Here is a 20,122-nt window from a genome sequence, read left to right on the forward strand (position 1 = left end):
TATTTATTCTGGGTATTTCCAGCAGTAATCTCTTGTGAACGTAGGCACAACTTGACAAGAAAAATGGCTTCTATAAAAATTCTCAACCATCTGCGAATACTAGATTTTTTTTAAATATGTTTTTAATCTTGCCTAAATCAATCCCTGGCCAGTCTGAGATTTACACATTATTAATTTCGTTTGGGTCATAGCTGATGTTTTCTGAGAGATTTTCTTTCTGATCTTATGCCAAGGACAATAGTGTGGTCTTACATTCCCCCAATTTTTAATGACTGCAGAGTTCATTTCTCATGTACTTATTTTATTGTTACGTTCTCTTCAAGTTGTCAGACTTGACTTTGCCCTGTTTAGGTGTTGCCAAATTTACATTTTCTTTTTCTATTCAGCAACTAAAATGTTTGAATGGAATGAAGTAAATGTGATACTGTAGATGTCCTCCGTGTAAGACTAAATCTCCCATGTGAATGAAGTGTTCTGCTATAAAATCTAACCTAAAAGATTGTTCCCATGTCCCGATTACTCTTGGGTTCCATTGAGGTGTGGGCAGTGACACAGAGGGGGCAGCATGGCAGAGACAACAGTTTGGACGGGTCATGTGGGACACAGAGATAATGACAGAACCTTGGCTCTGCTACTGATTTGCTGTGTGGCCTTGGGTAAACTACTTATTCTCTCTGAGCCTCAGTTTCTTCACCTATAAACTGGGAGTAGTTATTCCCACTTTATGGGTTTATTGTGAGGGACTGGCAAATGTTCCTTCTCTTTCCTCCCACATAAGCAAAACGTATTTACCATGAGGTAAATGGAAGTTAACAGCCATAACCATGATGGACTGAAAACTTCCTCTCCTCCCAGTCTTCCTCTTCTTCCCTCTGTTCCAGCCACCTTGTCCTTGCCCACAGCTTTAGATTGGCTTTTCCTCTTCCAGGAATGTGTTTCCCCCAGACATCCCCCAACACAGCACCCTACAGGACCTCAGTGAGATCCACCCTATGTAAAATTATACCCTTCTTCCTTTCTTTTTCCCTTCTTTCCTTTCTTCTTTCCTTCTTACTCTTTACTGTTGGACTCACCTGTCGCACTAAAGAAGTGCCACAAGGGCAGGGATATTTCTGTTTTGTTTGGTTTTGTATCACCATTGCCTAGAACACCACATTATAGTTTTTCAGTAAATACCCTTTTCCTATTTTGCACTTTATAAGATTGTATAAGACGATGGAAGACAAGGTTAAATTTAGATCTCTCATTTTGCTATCTCTGTGAATATTTTTAATGTTTGCTTAAACTTTTTAAAGTTTCTGTAATAATTTTAGATTTACAGAGAAGTTACAAAAATAGTACAGAGAGTTCCCGTATGTCCTTCACCCAGCTTCCCCTAATGATAACATCTTACATAACCATGGTACATTTGTCAAAACTAAGAAGTTAACGTTCTAGCAGTACTTTTTTAAACAAATGAATTGATAAAAAGCACCAACACATCTATGAAGTTTATAGTCGTATGTTCAGGTCATTAACCCAAAATAGATACTGACAAGAACAGAGTGTCCTGAAATTATTTCACTTCCTCTTTTTTCTTTCATATTTTGTCATCTTGGAAATCCTTCCTATGTGAATAACATGTATATTTAAGGGCTTGGGTTGGTGGATTTGCAAAAGAATTTCCCACCACGGATATCTAGAAGACCCCTGGAAATCTCTGGCAGGAAAGCCTTTAGAACTCTCTTAAAAATAGCCTGTGACTGTCTACTAAACCACCAGCTGAAAAGAAAAGTTCCTTCATTTCTAAAATAGTGGGATAAAGTACAGAGAGACCATATAACGTGATTCTTAATGAGAAGCTTGTTTAGTCTCTAATGCGTAAATGTTTACTCAGTGCCCTGGGAAGTGGTTCTAGAATGCCAAGGTGTTGACAAATTGCTAAGGGCTGTGCTAAACGCCCTCATTAGCTTGAGCTTAGATAAAGAACTCACAAAGCACCCCCCACGCTTCACAATTTGTCAGCGGGAGATCTGCGTACCGCAGCTATCACTTTTCCCCGTCCACAGCAAAAGCAGCTGGGAAGAGGCAAAAGCATGATGGCGCTTGATCTGTGACTAAATTAGGCAGGATGGGACAGCTATGTCTTTTGCAACTGCAAGACAGTCAACAGTCACAGGAGCTGGGTCTCCTTCTCTGTGAACATGATCACTCTTGGTCCTGGGCCACCTTGCCATAGTCCCTTTATTTAATTCTCCTTCTTACCCTGCACCGCCTCTCGTCTTGTTTCAGTTCAACTCGTTTTACTAACTAATTCAACAACGTTTAGCCGCCATTTGCCAAACAGATTTACACAAATTATTTCACTTAATTCTCATCATGACCCAAGACCCATTACTATTTCATTTAATAAATGGAAAAAAAATGAAGTTCAAAGGCCTTAAGAAACTTACCCACGTAAATGACGGCCAGCAAGTGGCACAGTCAGTATTTAAACCCGGCCCCGGGAGTCTCCAAAGTCATTATCCTTCCCTTCGATGATGTTCTATTGCATTTCAAGAAAAATAAAAATTATGAAGGAGTTCCTTTTATTCAAATAATTTCATGAATAATTAAATAAATTTGATAAATTGGTGTTTGTCGGTCAAGAGTAGCTTATGATTGAGGGTTAGCCACATTAATGGATTCTTGACCTCATGCACTTGTCAGGATGTCAAAGCACGATGTGGAGGGTGGGAGGGGGAGAGCAAAAGGGAAATATTCCTTTTTTTCAATGGAAGATGGAAAAAACAAACTGAGAAAACGCGGCCTCAATTTTAATGTCTACCTCACAAAGATGTTCTCTGAACCCCAGCTGAATAGGAAACCTTATGTCCCAACCCACCCTGAGCTCCCCCAACTCAAAGCCTTTGTTCGTGAAGTTCCCCTGCCCTTACATCCTCCCACACCCTGGGCTTTGATTTCTACTTCTCTACTCTATAATACTGTATTCTCCCAGAACGGCATCTACCATCATGCTTACATGCTCAGCAAATTTTGACCAAAAGAACAAACCCCCCAAGATGGATATCCTAAGGACAGGTTATGTAAACTCTCGCTCACGTTAGATAACTCAGTCATGGTCACAGTGGTGTCAGTGAGGACGTATCAGGAGAGGAGGTGGTGTGGTTTGAAAACAAAAAAAAAAGCATTTTCTTACTCCCTTGAATTATTTTTAATTATAGTAATTCCTTATTCTGAGTCTCAAATATCATAAAAGGAGGCCATAGAAATGTATACTTGCCTTATCAAACTGGGGCATGGAAATTATTTTACTTCTCTGGGCCTCATTTTTTTCATTTGTAAAGCAGGAAAAATAATCTTACCTATAAGGACCGAATAAGATGTTCTACTAACACACTTAACGCATTATCTGGCACATAGTAATCACTCAAAAGAAGTAGTTTTATCATTGTTAGTATTGTTAGTATCACTATCTTTTAAATTTTAACTACCTTGAGCATGTCTCTGGGCCTGAGTTTCTCACCTGTATGTAATTTGTGTGCAACCATTAATGTCCCTTCCAGATATTAATTTCTAAGATTTTAAGCCTCTCAATATTTATATATTTCAAATTATTCCAGAGTTAAATAAGAATTGCAGGCCCCTAACATTTTCTTCCACCATAGGTTGTATATTTACATGATAATTTTTTGTGTATATTTCTCTTTTTTTTTTAAGATTTTATTTATTTATTTGACAGAGAGAGAGACAGCAAGAGAGGGAACGCAAGCAAGGGGAGTAGGAGAGGGAGAAGCAGGCTTCCCACAGAGCGGGGAGCCCGATGTGGGGCTTGATCCCAGGACCCCGGGATCATGACCTGAGCCGAAGGCAGATGCTTAACCACTGAGCCACCCAGGCGCCCTTATGTGTATATTTCTATGTATGTGTGTGTGGTGTCTAATAGAAAAGTTTGAGCCCACTAAGAGTTATTTTTTCCAACATTCTAAAGCAACAAGCCAAACTTCCAGAATACTAAAAATATTTTTGTTTGGTTTTAATCTGATAGTGTATTGTTTGAAAGAAATTAGTTTCAGAGAAATTTAAGTAAGATGTGCTCTCACCAATAGTTATTGCCTTCCTGAGATATTTTGAAGTTCTAACTTTTTATGATTCTTTAAAGTAAATAACACTAAGTTTAACCTAAAATCCAATATGTTGATATGAAAAAGTAATTTTTGATATACCATCACTTTTCTTTTATTCTTAAAATAAGATATTTTCAGCTTATCTATTTTCAAATAGTTCTTAAATAATAGTTTGCTTTGGATGATTGACTATAGGAATTCTGCTCATACAATATCTCCAAAGCATGACATTTTAAATCACATACTCCTTTCACTTGCAATGTTTAAAGTGAGTTTCATATCGTCACACAATTTACCATTGGGAGATGGAATAAGATAATTACACGGGTTCCAGCTCTACCACCACAATTGAAAAAGTATGGTAAAGTCTTATTAAAAGCGTGCATGCTTCATTATTGAAGATGAATAACAATAGAGAAGAATGAATATACATATGCAAGGGCATATGCATGGAAATCAAGTCCCAGTGATATAGGTCCATATTACTTTTCAGAGGTCCCTGTGAGAACGTACTCAGCGGACTACCCCCAGCAGTACAGTCCTGCTCTTTCCTGAATGAATGAAAATGGAAGGTATCTAGCAGAAGGACTCAAATCTGTATCAGCTGAACAGTATGACATGAATTAAACTTAGATGACCCAGAGAATATTTGGAGGACAGAGAGGCAGAGATCTACAAGACTCATGAAGCAGGAAGGCGTCAGGTAGGAGGTTAGATGTGGAATAGAGGTGGCATGTTGGGAGGATTTAGGAAATAAATCTGTTATGTGGGGCCAGACCGGGAAGGGCCTTAAAAACTCTACAGAGGGGCTTGGGCTTGATGTGATTGGCAGCCAGGCAACATTGCAGTGTATCGTGAGGAATCGCTATGAGAAGGAGTGACTGGATGGCAGGATGTAAGATGACTCAGAAGGGAAGAAAACAGACAGGACATTTGGTAAGATGGTTGGCAGACTGTGCAGGCTTGAATCCTAGGTCAGCCACTGACTACAGGTACACGCTCTTGGCTTTAATTCCTCCTCTGTGAAATGGAGTGTAGTGCCGAGGTGGAAGGAAGCCCAGGGCAGTACCCGTCAGCTCCTGTTATGGTTTTAGAGGCATAAAGTGTGTGATGCAGGCGTGAACAAGGTGGCAATGTGACCGAGCAGAGGTCACATCTGAGAGGTGCTTTGAAGGAGACAATCTCAAGCTTGAATGCAAGAAGAAATGTAAAATGTAAATCTCATACTAGTAGCATGAAAACTTAAAAAATTACCGAACCCTAGAGAAAATCTTAATCAACTGGAAAGGGAGCTTTGCCTCATAGAAAGAGTACATGATCACACTACTGGTTACCCTAGTTGGCTAGGTCTTTGTATCATGGGTCATTTTATCATGCTTCTCAAACAGAGATCTTTGGGAGAATGGAAGCCACTCATACAATCTCAAATAATCCTAAAATGGTAGTTCTAACTAGAAAATGAGGAAAAAATAAATTATCTGCAGGTTTACTTGTAATTTGGCATTTAATATTTTATTGATTTTGCATATGGCCTTACATACATCATATCAAAAACTTTGCACTTGACACATTCCAAATAAATCTTAAAGGCTTTCAGCTTTTAGAAACATAATTTTAGGGCAAACTTCATCAGGCACCAATTATACCTGAATAAAGAAGAAATAATTTGCCCCGCAGGGGTAGCATTAAGGGTAAGGTTATCTGTTTACTGAGGTACTTCATTGGGGCCTTTGATGTTCAGAGTAAAACACAACCACAGATTTTTCTAGAACTGCGATTTGTCCACACACACTCAAGCAGAGTTCAGTGCAAATGGAACTCACATAAAATCAAATAGTGTATAATAATACCAAAAATTTAACTTTGTGTTGGAAATTGCTTTCTATATAAAAGAGATAAAGGGATATAATAGAAAAATATTTTATGTATTTACTATTACTACCAACACTGCAGTAGTAAAACTGATCTGCATTTTATAAAAATCCATCTCTAATGATCCATGCAACATCTTTTGGACGTAAAATTGTATGTGATTCTAACATATTCCACCTCTCAATATCACTGTTTGTGAAGTGCTTATTCTATATAGAGCACTATGCTGGGCACAGGAATACGTCAGTGAGCAAGACGGGTGTGAAATCTGCCCTCACATACAATATCACCTGAGAAATCTGAAGCTCAGACAACTTGAGTAGCATCGAAGTCTTTCATTGTAAGACAGCAGTAAATCCAAGACCAGAATCCAAATCTCCTACAGTCTAATATTCTGTCAAAGATAACATTGCCATTTCACATGAAAACCAGATAAAAATCAGTCAACCCCTGGCCTATGCAATCTGTCACCAGGTCGCCTACATTCCACCTCCAAGTCCTTCTGTCCATCTTTTCACATTTCCACCACCATCACCGAGTCCACCTCACCAAAGGTGTCTACTGCAATAACATCTTCACTGAATGTTTGCCATCTAATCTGCCCCCACCCACAGATAAATTTCTCTATATTGCAACCTGAGTGATCTTTCCAAAGAGCATGTTCTGATTATGTCACACACCCATCTCTCATTCCCATGACTAAAGCAATGCATTGCCTTCACTTTGCTCAGAAGATAGAGATCAAACTTTGTCATACGCTCTGTAGGGCCCTCTACCTCTCCCGGTTTGTCCCACAACTTGCCTCCTCCCCCAGGTCACACTCCAGCCACACTGGCTTTCTAGCAGTTTCTCAGCACACTATGCTCTCTGCCATCAGAGATTGGGCACATGCTTTAATCTCTCTGTAAGAAGCAATTCTTCCATTCTCTCGTTCACCTTTTTAAGTAGTCTTCCTTTCCTAGATAGCAGCTCAATCATTACGTGCTTAGGGAAGCCTCCCTTGATCTCCCGGACAAAGTCAAATCTCATAACATTCATTTATCATAGTTTCAGTTTTATACATGTATGTGTGATTACTGATATCCATTGCCCTTACAGACTATAGGGTGTTTGAATGGAGCTATATCCTGGGTAGCTAGAATGTCGCCTGGCATATAATGGGAATTCAGTGATTTGAATCAAGTGGAAGAGACTTTGTTTTTCCTCACCATTCTATCTCAGTGCCCAACACTCAGTATAAGATTGGTAAGTGTTTGTTAACCAAATAACTAAATTGACAAGTATTTGTTAATATTTGTGTGGTACCCTTACAGAAATGGCAAACATGAAAAGCATGTCTCCTGCCAGTATACATTTATAGAAATAGAAAATAACTATAATAGAGTTTTATATGAAAATAAAAACTTTTTAAATATATATATGGCCTGAACCCCATTATCTTTCAGAGCTCTGCGTAGGTGTGTATGAGATTAGAAACTTTAGGATATACTCCATCTCATAGGGGACAAAGAGTCAGTTTTTTATTTTTTATTTTTTATATTTCTGTCTTAAAAAATAAAAGATAAAAAACTGACTCCTTGTCAGACAATGCCAGAAATATAAAAAATAAAAGATAAAAACTGACTCCTTGTTCCCTAGAAAAAAAGAAATTTAGAAGACAACAGAACACAAAAATATTTTCAGACATAATTATTTACTCAATAATTTGCCACTTGGCAGATTGTCAGAAAGAACTACTCACAGATATTCTTCAGCATAAAAAAATGAACTCAGAAGTTGCAATGAGCAAAATTGTTGATTATTTATAAATGCAAATGTATTTTGTCCATAAAAATATATTAATAATCTTCGACAATTCCAACATGGAAATTATAGGATGAAGAAATGAAAGAGGTTGCTAATGCGAAGTTTTTGTTTGAAAAGGAATTCTGATAGACTTTAAACTTTGAGGAAAAATATGTTTTTGTGTGTATCCTAAAAATTTATAGGTAACACTATTGTAGTGGCTCTCAAAATGGGTCTGAGGACTTGTGAGTGTCACTCATTTCAGAGAGTCTTTCAAAACCACATATCTGCATGAAGCTTGCTTTTATTGATATTCATCAATTGAAACAACATATTGGAATAGATTAAGTGCAGAAGCAGATATGAGAATCCACTTATCTTTTTTGAGACAGATATTAAAGACATTTGTCAAATGTAAAATAATGCCACCCTTCTCACTAATTGTTTTTGCTTGGGAAAATATAGTAATTTTTCAAGAAACAAATTATTTATGTTAATATGTAGTAAAACTTTGTTTTTAACAAATAAATATTTTACATTTTTTCATATAGCAAATATTGAAAGATATAACCCACAGAAACAAAAGCTATTTGGATTCCTGAATATATATTATGAATGTAAACAGTCTCGAAAACCAAAGTGTTTGAAAACTGCTATACCTATATAATAGCTATGTAATGTGTAATTTCCAATAAGCTAAGAAAAAAAGGAGGAAAAAATTCAACCAGGCCTTTTTTTGATGAAAGGAGTCACACCATCTAATTAACACATCCATCATCTTGGGAGGAGGGGAAAGATGGCGGAGGAGTAGGGGACCCTATTTCAACTGGTCCCCGGAATTGAGCTGGATATCTACCAGACCACTCTGAGCACCCACGAAACCAGCCTGAGATGTAAGAAGATCTGGATCTCTGCAAACAGAATATCACAGGTGGTTGGTTTTGAGGTACTAAGCCAGGAGCCCTGATTCCGCGGGCAGATATCGGAGGATAAATGGCAGCGGGAGGGTGCCTGGCCATGGGGATCCTACACCACCGGTGAGCAACAGCCTCGTGCCCTGGGGATGAGCACAGACTCGCAGACTGGTAGCGGCGGGGAAAGGACTTTAGGGCAGCCCCCAGGGTGGAAACCCTGAGCGGCGGGGTCGCGCCAGTGAACTGGGAGCTGCTGGCAGTTTTAGAAGCACAAAGGGCAGAGACGGGCCCGACCTGGAGGCAGGACTGAGAGCACTGTGGAGGGGCACACAACCCAGGGCGCTGCAGTTTATAGCAGCACGGACAGAAACGGAGACAGTGTGGCCTGGAGAGCTCACTGAAGAACAGACTGCAATCTCTCTGCTCTGAGGCAGAGGGTTGGAAACAGTCTCTTCTGCTCTGACTCGCGGAAGAGACGCGGAAAGCCGCCAGGGAAAGCCACCGGAGAACAAAAGCCCCAAAAACTGATTCCCACTGAGCCCATCCCCCACCACAGGGGCGCAGGGCAACTCCGCCCAAACAGGGTTGCCTGAGTAACAGCGTGGCAGGCCCCTCCCACAGAAGACAGGCTGGGAAAACAAGAGGCCAGCAACCCTAAGGTCCCAAGAAAACAGGTGCATCTTGCTTGGGTTCTGGTCAATAATTTCGACTCTATACATTCCCTCAAACACCCATCAACAGAATGACTAGGAGGAGGAGCCCCCAAAATAGAAAAGACTCAGAGATTATGACTTATGCTACAGATTTACAAATGGATGCAGATATAACCAAGATGTCGGAGATGGAATTCAGGCTAGCAATTGTGAAGACAGTGGCTAGAAGGGAGAAATCAATTAATGGCAACATAGAGTCTCTAAGGGCAGAAATGAAAGGTGAATTGGCAGAACTTAAAAATGCTATCAATGAGATCCAATCCAATCTAGATAATCTAACAGCTAGGGTAACTGAGGCAGAAGAGTGAATAAGCGACCTGGAAGACAATATAATAGATAAAAAGGGGAAAGAGGAGGCCAGGGAAAAGCAACTCAGAATCCATGAAAATAGAATCAGAGAAATAAGTGATACCATGAAGCGTTCCAATGTCAGAATAATTGGAATCTCGGAGGGAGTGGAGAGAGAGAGAGGACTAGAAGATGTATTTGGGCAAATCGTAGCTGAGAATTTCCCTAATCTGGGGAATGAAACAAACATTCGAGGCCTAGAGGCAGAGAGGACCCCTCCCAAGATCAAGGAAAACAGGCCAACACCCCGGCATGTAATAGTAAAACTTGCAAATCTTAGAACCAAGGAAACCATCTTAACGGCAGTTGGGGGAAGAGATCCCTTACGTACAGAGGGAGGAACATCAGAATAATGTCAACCTATCCACAGAGACCTGGCAAGCCAGAAAGTCCTGGCAAGACATATTCAGGGTACTAAATGAGAAGAACATGCAGCCAAGAATACTTCATCCGGCAAGGCTTTCATTTAGAATGGATGAAGAGATGCAGAGCTTCCACAACCAGCAGAAACTGAAAGAATATGTGACCACTAAACTGGCCCTGCAAGAAATATTAAGGGGCGGGTCTATAAAAGGAGAAAGACCCCAAGAGTGATATACAACAGAAATTTACAGGGACAATCTATAAAAACAATGTCTTCACAGGCAACATGATGACAATTAACTCATATCTTTCAATAATCACTCTCAATGTGAATGGCCTAAACGCTCCCATAAAATGGCACAGGGTTGCAGATTGGATAAAAAGACAGGACCCATCCATATGCTGCCTACAAGAGACTCATTTTGAACCTAAAGTTACATCCAGACTGAAAGTGAAGGGATGGAGATCCATCTTCCATGCCAGCAGACCTCAAAAGAAAGCTGGGGTAGCAATATTCTTGTATCAGACAAATTAGATTTTAAACTAAAGTCTGTAATTAGAGACACAGAAGGACACTATATCATTCTTAAAGGGTCTATCCAACAAGAAGATCTAATAATTGTAAATATTTATGCCCCCAACATGGGAGCAGCCATCTACATAAGCCAACTGTTAACCAAAATAAAAAGTCATATTGATAACAATACGTTAATTGTAGGAGATCTCAATACTCCACTCTCAGCAATGGACAGATCATCTGAGCATAAAATCAACAAGGAAACGAGAGCTTTGAATGATACATTGGACCAGATGGACCTCATAAATATTTACAGAACATTCCACCCTAAAACAACAGAATACTCATTCTTCTCGAGTGCGCATGGAACTTTCTCCAGAATAGACCACATACTGGGTCACAAATCAGGTCTCAACCGATACCAAAAGATTGAGATTATTCCCTGCATATTCTCAGACCGCAATGCTTTAAAACTGGAACTCAATCACAAGAAAAAAATTGGCAGAAATTCAAACACTTGGAAGCTAAAGACCACTCTGCTCAAGAATGTTTGGGTCAGCCAGGAAATCAAAGAACTTAAACAATTCATGGAAATCAATGAGAATGAAAACACATCAGTCCAAAACCTATGGGATACTGCCAAGGCGGTCCTAAGGGAGAAATACATAGCTATCCAAGCCTCGCTCAAAAAAATAGAAAAATCCCGAATTCACCAACTAACTCTACACCTTAAAGAACTAGAGAAAAAGCAACAAATGATGCCTAAGCCACGCATTAGAAGGGAAATAATTAAAATTAGAGCAGAAATCAATGAATTAGAAACCAGAAACACAGTAGATCAGATCAACGAAACTAGAAGTTGGTTCTTGGAAAGAATTAATAAGATCGATAAACCACTGGCCAGACTTATCCAAAAGAAAAGAGAAAGGACCCAAATTAATAAAATTATGAATGAAAGGAGAGAGATCATGACTAACACCAAGGAAATAGAAACAATTATTAGAAATTATTATCAACAACTATATGCCAATAAACTGAGCAATCTGGATGAAATGGAGGCCTTCCTGGAAACCTATAAGCTGCCAAGACTGAAACAGGAAGAAATTGACAACCTGAATAGGCCAATAACCAGTAACGAGATTGAAGCAGTGATCAAAAACCTCCCAAAAAACAAGAGTCCAGGGCCTGATGGATTCCCTGGGGAATTCTACCAAATATTCAAAGAAGAAATAATACCTATTCTACTGAAGCTGTTTCAAAAAATAGAAACAGAAGGAAAACTTCCAAACTCATTCTATGAGGCCAGCATTACTTTAATCCCCAAACCAGGCAAAGACCCCATCAAAAAGGAGAATTTCAGACCGATATCCCTGATGAATATGGATTCCAAAATCCTCGACAAAATCCTCGCTAATAGGATCCAACAATACATTAAAAGGATCATCCACCACGACCAAGTGGGATTTATCCCCGGGATGCAAGGGTGGTTCAACATTTGCAAATCAATCAATGTGATAGAACACATTAATAAGAGGAGGGAGAAGAACCATATGGTCCTCTCAATTGATGCAAAAAAAGCATTTGACAAAATACAGCATCCTTTCCTGATTAAAACTCTTCAGGTGGGTGCCTGGGTGGCTCAGATGGTTAAGCATCTGCCTTCAGCTCAGGTTATGATCCCAGGGTCCTGGGATTGAGTGCCGCATCGGGGTCCCTGCTCGGCGGAGAGCCTGCTTCTCCCTCTGCCTCTCTCTCTCTCTGTGTCTCTTATGAATAAATAAATAAATAAAATCATTAAAAAAAAACTCTTCAGAGTATAGGGATAGAGGGAACATTCCTCAAGTTCATAAAATCCATCTATGAAAAACCCACAGTGAATATCATCCTCAATGGGGAAAAGCTGAGAGCCTTTCCCTTAAGATCAGGAACACGTCAGGGCACCTGGGTGGCTCAGTTGGTTAAGCGACTGCCTTCGGCTCAGGTCATGATCCTGGAGTCCCCGGATCGAGTCCCGCATCGGGCTCCCTGCTCGGCAGGGAGTCTGCTTCTCCCTCTGACCCTCCCCCCTCTCATGCTCTCTCTCTCTATCTCATTCTCTCTCTCAAATAAATAAATAAAATCTTTAAAAAAAGATCAGGAACACGTCAAGGATGCCCACTCTCACCACTATTGTTCAACATAGTATCAGAAGTCCTGGCAACAGCAATCAGACAATAAAAAGAAATAAAAGTTATTCAAATTGGCAACGAAGAAGTCAAACTCTCTCTTTTCGCAGACGACATGATACTTTATGTGGAAAACCCAAAAGACTCCACCCCCAAATTACTAGAACTCATCCAGCAATTCAGTAATGTGGCAGGATACAAAATCAATGCACAGAAATCAGTTGCTTTCTTACACACTAACAACGCAACTGTAGAAAGAGAAATTAGAGAAATGATTCCATTTACAATAGCACCAAAACCCATAAGATACCTCGGAATAAACCTAACCAAAGAGGTAAAGGATCTATACTCTAGGAACTACAAAACACTCATGAAAGAAATTGAAGAAGACACAAAAAGATGGAAAGATATTCCATGCTCATGGATCAGAAGAATAAACATTGTTAAAATGTCTATGCTACCCAGAGCAATCTATACCTTCAATGCCATCCCGATCGAAATTCCAGTGACATTTTTCAAAGTGCTGGAACAACCAATCCTAAAATTTATATGGAATCAGAAAAGACCCCGAATCGCCAAGGAAATGTTGAAAAAGAAAAACAAAGCTGGGGGCATCACGTTGCACGATTTCAAGCTATATTACAAGGCTGTGATCACCAAGACAGCATGGTACTGGCACAAAAACAGACATATACACCAATGGAACAGAATAGAGAACCCAGATATGGACCCTCAACTCTATGGTCAAATAATCTTTGACAAAGCAGGAAAAAACATGCAATGGAAAAAAGTCTCTTCAATAAATGGTGCTGGGAAAATTGGACAGCCACATGCAGAAGAATGAAACTCAACCATTCTCTAACACCATTCACAAAGATAAACTCAAAGTGGATGAAAGACCTCAATGTGAGACAGGAATCCATCCAAATCCTAGAGGAGAACATAGGCAGTAACCTCTTTGACATTGCCCACAGCAACTTCTTTCAAGATACATCTCCAAAAGCTAATGAAACAAAAGCAAAAATGAACTTTTGGGACTTCATCAAGATAAAAAGCTTTTGCACAGCAAAGGAAACAGTCAACAAAACAAAGAGGCAACCCACAGAATGGGAGAAGATATTTGCAAATGACACTACAGATAAAGGGCTGGTATCCAAGATCTATAAAGAACTTCTCAAACTCAACACCCAAAAATCAAATAATCAAGTCAAAAAGTGGGCAGAAGATGTGAAAAGACACTTCTCTGAAGAAGACATACAAATGGCTAACAGACACATGAAAAAAGGTTCATCATCATTAGCCATCAGGGAAATCCAAATCAAAACCACATTGAGATACCACCTTACACCAGTTAGAATGGCAAAAATGGACAGGGAAAGAAACAACAAATGTTGGAGAGGTTGTGGAGAAAGGGGAACCCTCTTACACTGTTGGTGGGAATGCAAGTTGGTACAGCCACTTTGGAAAACAGTGTGGAGTTTCCTCAAAAATTTAAAAATAGAGCTACCTTATGACCCAGCAATTGCACTACTGAGTATTTACCACAAAGACACAAAGGTAGTGAAAAGAAGGGCCATATGCACCCCAATGTTCATAGCAGCAATGTCCACAATAGCCAAACTGTGGAAAGAGCCGAGATGCCCTTCAAGAGATGAATGGATAAAGAAGATGTGGTCCATATATACAATGGAATATTACTCAGCCATCAGAAAGGATGAATACCCAACTTTTACATCAACATGGATGGGACTGGAGGAGATTATGCTAAATGAAAGAAGTCAAGCAGAGAAAGTCAAGTATCATATGGTTTCACTTATTTGTGGAACATAAGGAATAGCATGGAGGACATTAGGAAAAGGAAGGGAAAAATGTCGGGGGGGGAATTGGAGGGAGAGATGAACCATGAGAAACTATGGACTCTGAGAAACAAACAGGGTTTTAGAGGGGAGGGGGGAGGGAGGATTGGTTAGCCCGGTGATGGGTATTAAGGAGGGCACATACTGCATGGAGCACTGGGTGTTATACGAAAGCAATGGATCGTGGATCACCACATCAAAAACCAATGATGTATTGTATGGTGACTAACATAACATAATAAAATTTTTAAAAAAAGAAAAAGAAAAGAAAAAAAAGATATATTAAGAGAGAAACTAGAAGGAGCAATGCATGGAACCATAATCATAGTTAAAGATTCTAACAAGCCTCTTTCAGTACTTAATAGGCACAGCAGTAAAGAATCAGTAACAGTATAGGAGGGTAAAGGAACAGGATCCACCAACTTGACCAGAGTGTTGGTAATCCGGACATTTCACTCAACAACTGCATAAATCATACATATTTTTTCAACACACAGGGAACATTTTACAAAACAGACCATATGTGAGCCATAAAAAACATATTAACACATTTCAAAACGTTGAAATGTCACAGAAGATATTCTCTGATCATCAAGTTTTTTACGATTTGTCATGTTCCTAGTTGACTATGTATCCACACAGATGCGTAATGTGTTTGCTGTGGTTTCTAGTTCATCTCTTAACTTCCCAGATTTCACTTCCATAATACAGGAAGCATCGAAACAGGGTCATCATGTTGTTTTCATGCCTGTTATAGCCAAATGTAATAAACAATACATTTCCTCAAAAAAAAAAAAAAACACATTCATCATCTTACATATTTATCTTTTCTTTTTAGTGAAAACATTTAAGTTCTACTCTCTTAGCAAATTTTAATTACACAATGCCTTGTGATCAACTATAGTCATCATGTTTTACATTAGATCTTCAAACCTTATTCACTTTATAGCTGAAAATTTGTTCAATCAATTCTTTAGAAAGCAAAAAAAGGTTAAAAAAAAAAATCCCTCAAAAAGTATGGTGAGTGGGAAACACAAAATAAAATGGCAAAAATAAGTCCAAATAGATTAATAATAAAAATAAGTATAAAAGGGTTAAACTCACCTATCAAAATACAAATGATGTTTATTAGAGTTCCACAAAAATAAAATGACTCAGAAAAAGTTAAAATAAAGGCAGATAATCACCTAAAGAAAGTCTAGGTTGACGAAACAGAGTTTAGGCAAAAAGCAATAAAAAGGACCAAAAGGAACAGCTCATGTTGAGAAAGAGAAATTTCACCAAAAATATGTAACAATTATGAATTTGGCTATAATTTACAACATGCCTCATAATAAGTAGAACAAAAAATTTAAAAATCACAAGGAGGGGTGCCTGAGTGGCTTAGTCGTTAAGCATCTGCCTTCGGCTCGGGTCATGATCCCGGGGTCCTGGGATTGAGCCCTGCGTTGGGCTCCCTGCTCAGCAGGAACCCTGCTTCTCCCTCTCCCACTCTCTCTGCTTGTGTTCCCTCTCTTGCTGTCTCCTTCTCTGTCAAATAAATAAATAAATAATCTTTTTAAAAAATCACAAGGAGAAATGTATACCATAATAATAGGAAAGTTTTAGTTTAATTTTCAAACTGATACATCAAGGAGACAAAAATGACAGATATTTGAATAACAACATTAACAGGAAGATAGATCCAGAAAGAGATCAATTCCAAAGAATTGATATCACATACACTCAGCCATTGTAAAGAGTTGGTATCATATACATTACCTCTAACCATAATGCAGTAAAATTGGGCATAAATCTTAAAATACAGCTCTCCTGCTCTTCCAAAAAATTGTATGAAAACTAAAAAAAGCAAAAAAAAAAAACTCCTAAATAATTCATTAGCCACAAAAATAATAAAAAGTACATAACAATTAGAGCACTAAAAATATATATTGAAAATTATATAATATGAATATAGAAATATTTAGAAGCAAATTTATACTTTTAAATTCCCATATTAGAATATAATAATAGTTAAAAATATATGAGTTAAGCATTTGACTCAAGAAAGTAGAAAATAGCAATGAGATAAACTCAAAGAAAAAGAAAGAAGTAAACATGGCTTAAAGAAAATTTTGATTAAACAGAAAGCACACAAATGTGCACACATATGTACACAAACAATGGATATCAACAACACAACAGAAAAGTTGACATTTGAAAAAATAAAACACAAAAATCTCTGGCAAAATTAATCATGAAAATAATAACAATAGGAATTGGAGAAAAGGATAACTACAAACAGACTTAATATTTTTACTCATAGTGGAATACAGTGGATAACATGTCAATAAATACAAACCCAGCTGAAATTGACAATTTTCATTGAAATTAAAAAATTCAAAATTTAGTCAAGACAAAATAAAATCTGCAAATAGATGAATAGGGGCACCTGGGTGGCTTAGTCAGTTAAGCGTCTAACTCTTGATTTTGGCTCAGGTCATGATCTCAGGGTCATAGGATCAAGCCCTGCATGGGGTTTCACACTTAGCAGGGAGTCTGCTCGAGGTTCTCTCTCTCCCTCTCCCTCTGCCTCTCTCCGCTCTCTAAAAATAAATAAATCTTAAAAAAAAAAAACTAGTTAATAAACATTAAAGAAAACTCCCTCCAAGAGAGTCACCATTCTAGGTGACTCTTGTACTAAATCTTAGAGTAATCCAAAATTCCTAACTTAAGCAAAATATTCCAGAGAATGGAAAGAGAGGGGAAAAATAGAAGAAAAAAGAATTTTGTGAATCCCATCCAACAATGTTTCAAAACTTAAAATATTGCAACAAAGTAGCATGTAACCCAGGAATTCAAGAACAGTTTAACATTTGGTGATTTATTTATATTAATTGTCATGTTACCAGATTAAAAGTGAAAAAAAGTCATTCAATAAATTCAATATCCATTCATGATAAAAAAACTCTTAGAAAATATATTTTAGAAGGGAAATTCAATAGCCAAAATAGAGGATTCACCTTATGTCTAGCATCATGCTGAGTAACATTTTTGAAGCAGAAATGTTTAAGTTAGGAAAAGGACCAGGATACCCACTAGCATTCCTAATATTCATCACTGCACCAGAGGTACTAGCCATTGTAATAAGACAAAATAAAAAGTAAAGAAGTAGAACAATTGAAAAGGTCATTATTTGCATACAATGTGTTTGTACAAAAACCCAAAAGAATCTGCAGGCAACTTTTTTTTTTAATTAAATTTAATTAATTAACATATAGTGTATTATTAGTTTCAGAGGTAGAGTTCGGTGACTCATCAGTCTTATATAACACCCAGTGTTCATTACATCCCGTGCCCTCCTTAATGTCCATCACCCACTTACCCCATCCCCTCACCTCCCTCCCCTCCAGCAGCCCTCAGTTTGTTTCCTATGATTAACTAATAGTCTCTATGGTTTGTCTCCCTCTCTGATTTCATCTTGTTTTATTTTTCCTTCCCTTCCCCTATGATCCTCTGTTTTGTTTCTTAAATTCCACATATCAGTGAGATCATATGATAATTGTCTTTCTCTGATTGACTTATTTAGCTTAGCATAATACCCTCTAGTTCCATCCACATCACTGCAAATGGCAAGATTTGATTTTTTTGATGGCTAACATTCCATTGTATATATATACCACATCTTTATCCATTCATCTGTCAGTGGACATCTGGGCTCTTTCCATAGTTTGCCTAATGTGGACATTGCTGCTATAAACATTGGGTTTACATACCCCTTCGGATCACGTACCCCTTCGGATCACTACATTTGTATCTTTGGTGTAATTACCTGGTAGTGCAATTGCTGGTTCATAGGGTAGCTCTTTTTCAACTTTTTGAGGAACCTCCATACTGTTTTCCAGAGTGGCTGTACCAGCTTGCATTCCCACCAACAGTTTGAGAGTGTTCCCCTTTCCCTGCATCCTCACCAACATCTGTTGTTTCCTGACTTGTTCATTTTAGCCATTCTGACTGGTATGAGGTGGTATCTCATTGTGGTTTTGATTTGGATTTCCTTGGTGCTGAATGGTGTTAAGCATTTCTTCATGTATGTCTTCTTTTGAGAAGTGTCTGTTCATGTCTTCTGCCCATTTCTTGATTGGATTATTTGTTCTTTGGGTGTTGAGTTTGATAACTTCCTTATAGATTTTGGATACTAGCCCATTATTTGATAAGACATTTGCAAATATCCTCTCCCATTCTGTAGGTTGTCCTTTGGTTTTGTTGACTGCTTCCTTCTGCAGGCAACTTTTAAAAGTAGTCTGGGAGCCCAGAAAGGTTGCTAGAGACGAGCCAATGTACAAAAATTAATAACGTTCCTACATGCCAGTTATATCCAAATAAAAAATATAATAAAAATATTTCATATGCAATAACAATATAATCCATAGAGCACCAAGAAAGCCAGAAATTACCTTTACATAATGATTAGAATCCATGGAGTCAGATCAATTTGGTTTCAATTCAGCTCCTTCAATAAATAGCCTCATGACATTGGTCAAATTACTCATTCTCTCTAGACTGATTTTCTCATTTGAAAAAATGAGAATAATAATTGGCACTTTTCTCAGAGGGTTAATGTGAAGATTAAATGAAATAATACATGCAAACTACTTAAAATGGTATCTGGCTCAGCCTGTGTGGGAGTGGTAGTAACATCTGTAATACACATACAGGCAGAACCTGGGTGGGGAAAAAATGTAAAACTATATTCATGGACATAAAATAATTGAGATAGAAATAGAAAAATTGGGGTAGATAAGTCCATTATCTTGAAGATGTTGAATTTTCCCCACTTTCTTCTATCAATTCAACTCATTTATAATCAAAATGCCAATAAGATTTTATGGAATTTGAAATACTAAATCTAAAATTGTAAGGACTAATAAAGGCATAAGAATAACCAATATAATTTTGAAATATAACAAGAAGAGTACCAAGAATTCAAATATATTACAGAGCTATAGTAATAATAGGGAGCACTAGTGAAGGGAAAGGGCTATAAAAGATCAAAAACAGTTTCCTGTGCATACATGAACTTGGAATATGATAGCATTGAAATAAGGGGGGGGTTATTTCTTCAATACATGAACAACTGGTTTTCCTATGAAACCCTACAAAGGTAGATCTTTCTTTCACATCAAACACATTTGAAGATAAGAATAAACTATTTTTACATTTTTAAATATTTTTAAATATTCACAAAATTCAACAACAGCATCTCCAGTAGTTAGAATCTGCTAGACCTACCTCAGACCGGAAGGGACAGACAGACCAGGCAGCTCAACTCTGTTCCCTAGAAATGTACTTTTCTTTCAAAATTCACTTCAGCCACCAGCCCTGCTAACCTCAGTGGGGGAGGGGGAAGGATGCTTCTCCTTTGCACTGGCTCAAATAAGTACACACTATTATTTTCATGACTATCTGCATCATGACTACTGGGTTAAATAGTGGAGGAAACT

Source organism: Neomonachus schauinslandi, chromosome 4, assembly GCF_002201575.2.
Source record: "Neomonachus schauinslandi chromosome 4, ASM220157v2, whole genome shotgun sequence".
NCBI lineage: Eukaryota > Metazoa > Chordata > Mammalia > Carnivora > Phocidae > Neomonachus > Neomonachus schauinslandi.